General features: G+C 39.2%; 9 non-coding genes across 9 annotated transcripts in view; 4 read left to right on the top strand and 5 right to left on the bottom strand.

The window, feature by feature from the left end:
* Positions 1–546: 546 nt before the first annotated feature.
* TRNAE-UUC (transfer RNA glutamic acid (anticodon UUC)) lies at positions 547–618 on the bottom strand. Its single transcript has one exon. It is a non-coding gene; the product is annotated as a tRNA-Glu (tRNA).
* A 91-nt stretch (positions 619–709) lies between these two features.
* Positions 710–782, top strand: TRNAM-CAU (transfer RNA methionine (anticodon CAU)). The gene has a single exon. It is a non-coding gene; the product is annotated as a tRNA-Met (tRNA).
* An 867-nt stretch (positions 783–1649) lies between these two features.
* On the bottom strand, positions 1650–1721 carry TRNAE-UUC (transfer RNA glutamic acid (anticodon UUC)). Its single transcript has one exon. It is a non-coding gene; the product is annotated as a tRNA-Glu (tRNA).
* A 91-nt stretch (positions 1722–1812) lies between these two features.
* TRNAM-CAU (transfer RNA methionine (anticodon CAU)) lies at positions 1813–1885 on the top strand. The gene has a single exon. It is a non-coding gene; the product is annotated as a tRNA-Met (tRNA).
* An 832-nt stretch (positions 1886–2717) lies between these two features.
* Positions 2718–2789, bottom strand: TRNAE-UUC (transfer RNA glutamic acid (anticodon UUC)). Its single transcript has one exon. It is a non-coding gene; the product is annotated as a tRNA-Glu (tRNA).
* Positions 2790–2877: 88 nt separating this feature from the next.
* Positions 2878–2950, top strand: TRNAM-CAU (transfer RNA methionine (anticodon CAU)). Its single transcript has one exon. It is a non-coding gene; the product is annotated as a tRNA-Met (tRNA).
* An 874-nt stretch (positions 2951–3824) lies between these two features.
* On the bottom strand, positions 3825–3896 carry TRNAE-UUC (transfer RNA glutamic acid (anticodon UUC)). The gene has a single exon. It is a non-coding gene; the product is annotated as a tRNA-Glu (tRNA).
* Positions 3897–3987: 91 nt separating this feature from the next.
* TRNAM-CAU (transfer RNA methionine (anticodon CAU)) lies at positions 3988–4060 on the top strand. The gene has a single exon. It is a non-coding gene; the product is annotated as a tRNA-Met (tRNA).
* An 872-nt stretch (positions 4061–4932) lies between these two features.
* Positions 4933–5000, bottom strand: part of TRNAE-UUC (transfer RNA glutamic acid (anticodon UUC)) — a 72-nt gene continuing 4 nt past the window's right edge. The window contains exon 1 of the tRNA in view: positions 4933–5000. This exon is cut by the window's right edge and continues 4 nt beyond it. This is a non-coding gene — a tRNA (tRNA-Glu).

Here is a 5000-nt window from a genome sequence, read left to right as displayed (position 1 = left end):
CCAGTAAACTAAGAATACTGGTTGCTTGGTCAAATGGGATAACCCAAAGGGTCACAGAAAAAATGAGAGGCGTTATAATAAAAAAAAAAAAAAAAAAAATAAGAGTGTTGCTTTGATTAAATTTTTTTTTCCTTTCAGCAGTTTAAACTTGACTCATTTGAACACTAGTTAGGAGCTAGTGGCTTATTCTGATGGTTATGAGGTTTTCCCTCAGATAGGGTACAGTTCACTCCTTTTCTTTGACTAGGGAGCTTGAGAACTTTGCCATTCAGTTGTTAAATTCTACAGATTAGAATGGAAATTGGAGGCCAAAGGACAGGCCATACGAGTTGTTGAGTTCCTCGACATTTTGAAGTAAAAAAGGATAGTTGAGAATAGTTTGAGCTATGAAACCTATAAATGTGTTGTGCTAGAGTTAGAAATGAAGTGCCAAGACCCTAACGTTTTGCAATTTTAGCCGGAAAGTGCAAATTTTACCTGAATGCTTTTTTATGCAAACAACAGTGTCTGCCTTTGAATGTCAGAGATAGTACAGAAAAAGCAGCATTCCCATACCGGGAGTCGAACCCGGGCCGCCTGGGTGAAAACCAGGAATCCTAACCGCTAGACCATATGGGAAGAGTTGTTCTCTCAAGACGTTCTCAATGTGAAAAAAGAAGAACTTAATTGCTTTGAGTAAGTAAGTTTGGCACATCCTTGCTAGAAGCTTGCCTCGTTAGCGCAGTAGGTAGCGCGTCAGTCTCATAATCTGAAGGTCGTGAGTTCGATCCTCACACGGGGCACTATGCTTTAGATATTTTGTCTCCATCTTGACTAGACAGCCAGAACTGTATCCTCTCAGTACGAAAAAACGTCAGATATAAAGGAAGGGGGTTTTGGATCCTTTGAAACCAAATAGTTAAAAGTCAAAAGTAAAAATGATTTGTGATATGAATTCAAATGGAGTATTGAGCAAAAGAATGGAATGAATGTCCAAAATCTATTGTGGTCAGCATTTTTTGCTGCAAAGAGCAAATCCAAGCTAGACTGACTGTATGCATGGCTTGTGTCGACCTTTCAATGCGTGAATTATTACAGAAAAAGTGGCAATCCCATAGCAGGAATCGAACCAGTAAACTAAGAATACTGGTTGCTTGGTCAAATGGGATAACCCAAAGGGTCACAGAAAAAATGAGAGGCGTTATAATGAAAAAAAAAAAAAAAAAGAGTGTTGCTTTGATTAAATTTTTTTTTCCTTTCAACAGTTTAAACTTGACTCATTTGAACAGTAGTTAGGAGCTAGTGGCTTATTCTGATGGTCATGAGGTTTTCCCTCAGATAGGGTACAGTTCACTCCTTTTCTTTGACTAGGGAGCTTGAGAACTTTGCCATTCAGTTGTTAAATTCTACAGATTAGAATGGAAATTGGAGGCCAAAGGACAGGCCATACGAGTTGTTGAGTTCCTCGACATTTTGAAGTAAAAAAGGATAGTTGAGAATAGTTTGAGCTATGGAACCTATAAATGTGTTGTGCTAGAGTTAGAAATGAAGTGCCAAGACCCTAACGTTTTGCAATTTTAGCTGCAAAGTGCAAATTTTACCTGAATGCTTTTTTATGCAAACAACAGTGTCTGCCTTTGAATGTCAGAGATAGTACAGAAAAAGCAGCATTCCCATACCGGGAGTCGAACCCGGGCCGCCTGGGTGAAAACCAGGAATCCTAACCGCTAGACCATATGGGAAGAGTTGTTCTCTCAAGACGTTCTCAATGTGAAAAAAGAAGAACTTAATTGCTTTGAGTAAGTAAGTTTGGCACATCCTTGCTAGAAGCTTGCCTCGTTAGCGCAGTAGGTAGCGCGTCAGTCTCATAATCTGAAGGTCGTGAGTTCGATCCTCACACGGGGCACTATGCTTTAGATACTTTGTCTCCATCTTGACTAGACAGCCAGAACTGTATCCTCTCAGTACCAAAAAACGTCAGATATAAAGGAAGGGGGTTTTGGATCCTTTGAAACCAAATAGTTAAAAGTCAAAAGTAAAAATGATTTGTGATATGAATTCAAATGGAGTATTGAGCAAAAGAATGGAATGAATGTCCAAAATCTATTGTGGTCAGCATTTTTTGCTGCAAAGAGCAAATCCAAGCTAGACTGACTGTATGCATGGCTTGTGTCGACCTTTCAATGCGTGAATTATTACAGAAAAAGTGGCAATCCCATAGCAGGAATCGAACCAGTAAACTAAGTATACTGGTTGCTTGGTCAAATGGGATAACCCAAAGGGTCACAGAAAAAATGAGAGGCTTTGATTAAATTTTTTTTTCCTTTCAACAGTTTAAACTTGACTCATTTGAACAGTAGTTAGGAGCTAGTGGCTTATTCTGATGGTCATGAGGTTTTCCCTCAGATAGGGTACAGTTCACTCCTTTTCTTTGACTAGGGAGCTTGAGAACTTTGCCATTCAGTTGTTAAATTCTACAGATTAGAATGGAAATTGGAGGCCAAAGGACAGGCCATACGAGTTGTTGAGTTCCTCGACATTTTGAAGTAAAAAAGGATAGTTGAGAATAGTTTGAGCTATGAAACCTATAAATGTGTTGTGCTAGAGTTAGAAATGAAGTGTCAAGACCCTAACGTTTTGCAATTTTGGCTGCAAAGTGCAAATTTTACCTGAATGCTTTTTTATGCAAACAACTGTGTCTGCCTTTGAATGTCAGAGATTATACAGAAAAAGCAGCATTCCCATACCGGGAGTCGAACCCGGGCCGCCTGGGTGAAAACCAGGAATCCTAACCGCTAGACCATATGGGAAGAGTTGTTCTCTCAAGACGTTCTCAATGTGAAAAAAGAACTTAATTGCTTTGAGTAAGTAAGTTTGGCACATCCTTGCTAGAAGCTTGCCTCGTTAGCGCAGTAGGTAGCGCGTCAGTCTCATAATCTGAAGGTCGTGAGTTCGATCCTCACACGGGGCACTATGCTTTAGATATTTTGTCTCCATCTTGACTAGACAGCCAGAACTGTATCCTCTCAGTACCAAAAAACGTCAGATATAAAGGAAGGGGGTTTTGGATCCTTTGAAACCAAATAGTTAAAAGTCAAAAGTAAAAATGATTTGTGATATGAATTCAAATGGAGTATTGAGCAAAAGAATGGAATGAATGTCCAAAATCTATTGTGGTCAGCATTTTTTGCTGCAAAGAGCAAATCCAAGCTAGACTGACTGTATGCATGGCTTGTGTCGACCTTTCAATGCGTGAATTATTACAGAAAAAGTGGCAATCCCATAGCAGGAATCGAACCAGTAAACTAAGAATACTGGTTGCTTGGTCAAATGGGATAACCCAAAGGGTCACAGAAAAAATGAGAGGCGTTATAATAAAAAAAAAAAAAAAAAAAAAATAAGAGTGTTGCTTTGATTAAATTTTTTTTTCCTTTCAGCAGTTTAAACTTGACTCATTTGAACACTAGTTAGGAGCTAGTGGCTTATTCTGATGGTTATGAGGTTTTCCCTCAGATAGGGTACAGTTCACTCCTTTTCTTTGACTAGGGAGCTTGAGAACTTTGCCATTCAGTTGTTAAATTCTACAGATTAGAATGGAAATTGGAGGCCAAAGGACAGGCCATACGAGTTGTTGAGTTCCTCGACATTTTGAAGTAAAAAAGGATAGTTGAGAATAGTTTGAGCTATGAAACCTATAAATGTGTTGTGCTAGAGTTAGAAATGAAGTGCCAAGACCCTAACGTTTTGCAATTTTAGCTGCAAAGTGCAAATTTTACCTGAATGCTTTTTTATGCAAACAACAGTGTCTGCCTTTGAATGTCAGAGATAGTACAGAAAAAGCAGCATTCCCATACCGGGAGTCGAACCCGGGCCGCCTGGGTGAAAACCAGGAATCCTAACCGCTAGACCATATGGGAAGAGTTGTTCTCTCAAGACGTTCTCAATGTGAAAAAAGAAGAACTTAATTGCTTTGAGTAAGTAAGTTTGGCACATCCTTGCTAGAAGCTTGCCTCGTTAGCGCAGTAGGTAGCGCGTCAGTCTCATAATCTGAAGGTCGTGAGTTCGATCCTCACACGGGGCACTATGCTTTAGATATTTTGTCTCCATCTTGACTAGACAGCCAGAACTGTATCCTCTCAGTACCAAAAAACGTCAGATATAAAGGAAGGGGGTTTTGGATCCTTTGAAACCAAATAGTTAAAAGTCAAAAGTAAAAATGATTTGTGATATGAATTCAAATGGAGTATTGAGCAAAAGAATGGAATGAATGTCCAAAATCTATTGTGGTCAGCATTTTTTGCTGCAAAGAGCAAATCCAAGCTAGACTGACTGTATGCATGGCTTGTGTCGACCTTTCAATGCGTGAATTATTACAGAAAAAGTGGCATTCCCATAGCAGGAATCGAACCAGTAAACTAAGAATACTGGTTGCTTGGTCAAATGGGATAACCCAAAGGGTCACAGAAAAAATGAGAGGCGTTATAATAAAAAAAAAAAAAAAAAAAATAAGAGTGTTGCTTTGATTAAATTTTTTTTTCCTTTCAGCAGTTTAAACTTGACTCATTTGAACACTAGTTAGGAGCTAGTGGCTTATTCTGATGGTTATGAGGTTTTCCCTCAGATAGGGTACAGTTCACTCCTTTTCTTTGACTAGGGAGCTTGAGAACTTTGCCATTCAGTTGTTAAATTCTACAGATTAGAATGGAAATTGGAGGCCAAAGGACAGGCCATACGAGTTGTTGAGTTCCTCGACATTTTGAAGTAAAAAAGGATAGTTGAGAATAGTTTGAGCTATGAAACCTATAAATGTGTTGTGCTAGAGTTAGAAATGAAGTGCCAAGACCCTAACGTTTTGCAATTTTAGCTGCAAAGTGCAAATTTTACCTGAATGCTTTTTTATGCAAACAACAGTGTCTGCCTTTGAATGTCAGAGATAGTACAGAAAAAGCAGCATTCCCATACCGGGAGTCGAACCCGGGCCGCCTGGGTGAAAACCAGGAATCCTAACCGCTAGACCATAT

The sequence above is a fragment of the Anomaloglossus baeobatrachus genome, chromosome 4 (genome assembly GCF_048569485.1).
Source record: "Anomaloglossus baeobatrachus isolate aAnoBae1 chromosome 4, aAnoBae1.hap1, whole genome shotgun sequence".
Taxonomy (NCBI): domain Eukaryota; kingdom Metazoa; phylum Chordata; class Amphibia; order Anura; family Aromobatidae; genus Anomaloglossus; species Anomaloglossus baeobatrachus.
This window is presented reverse-complemented; position numbering and strand designations above follow the sequence as displayed.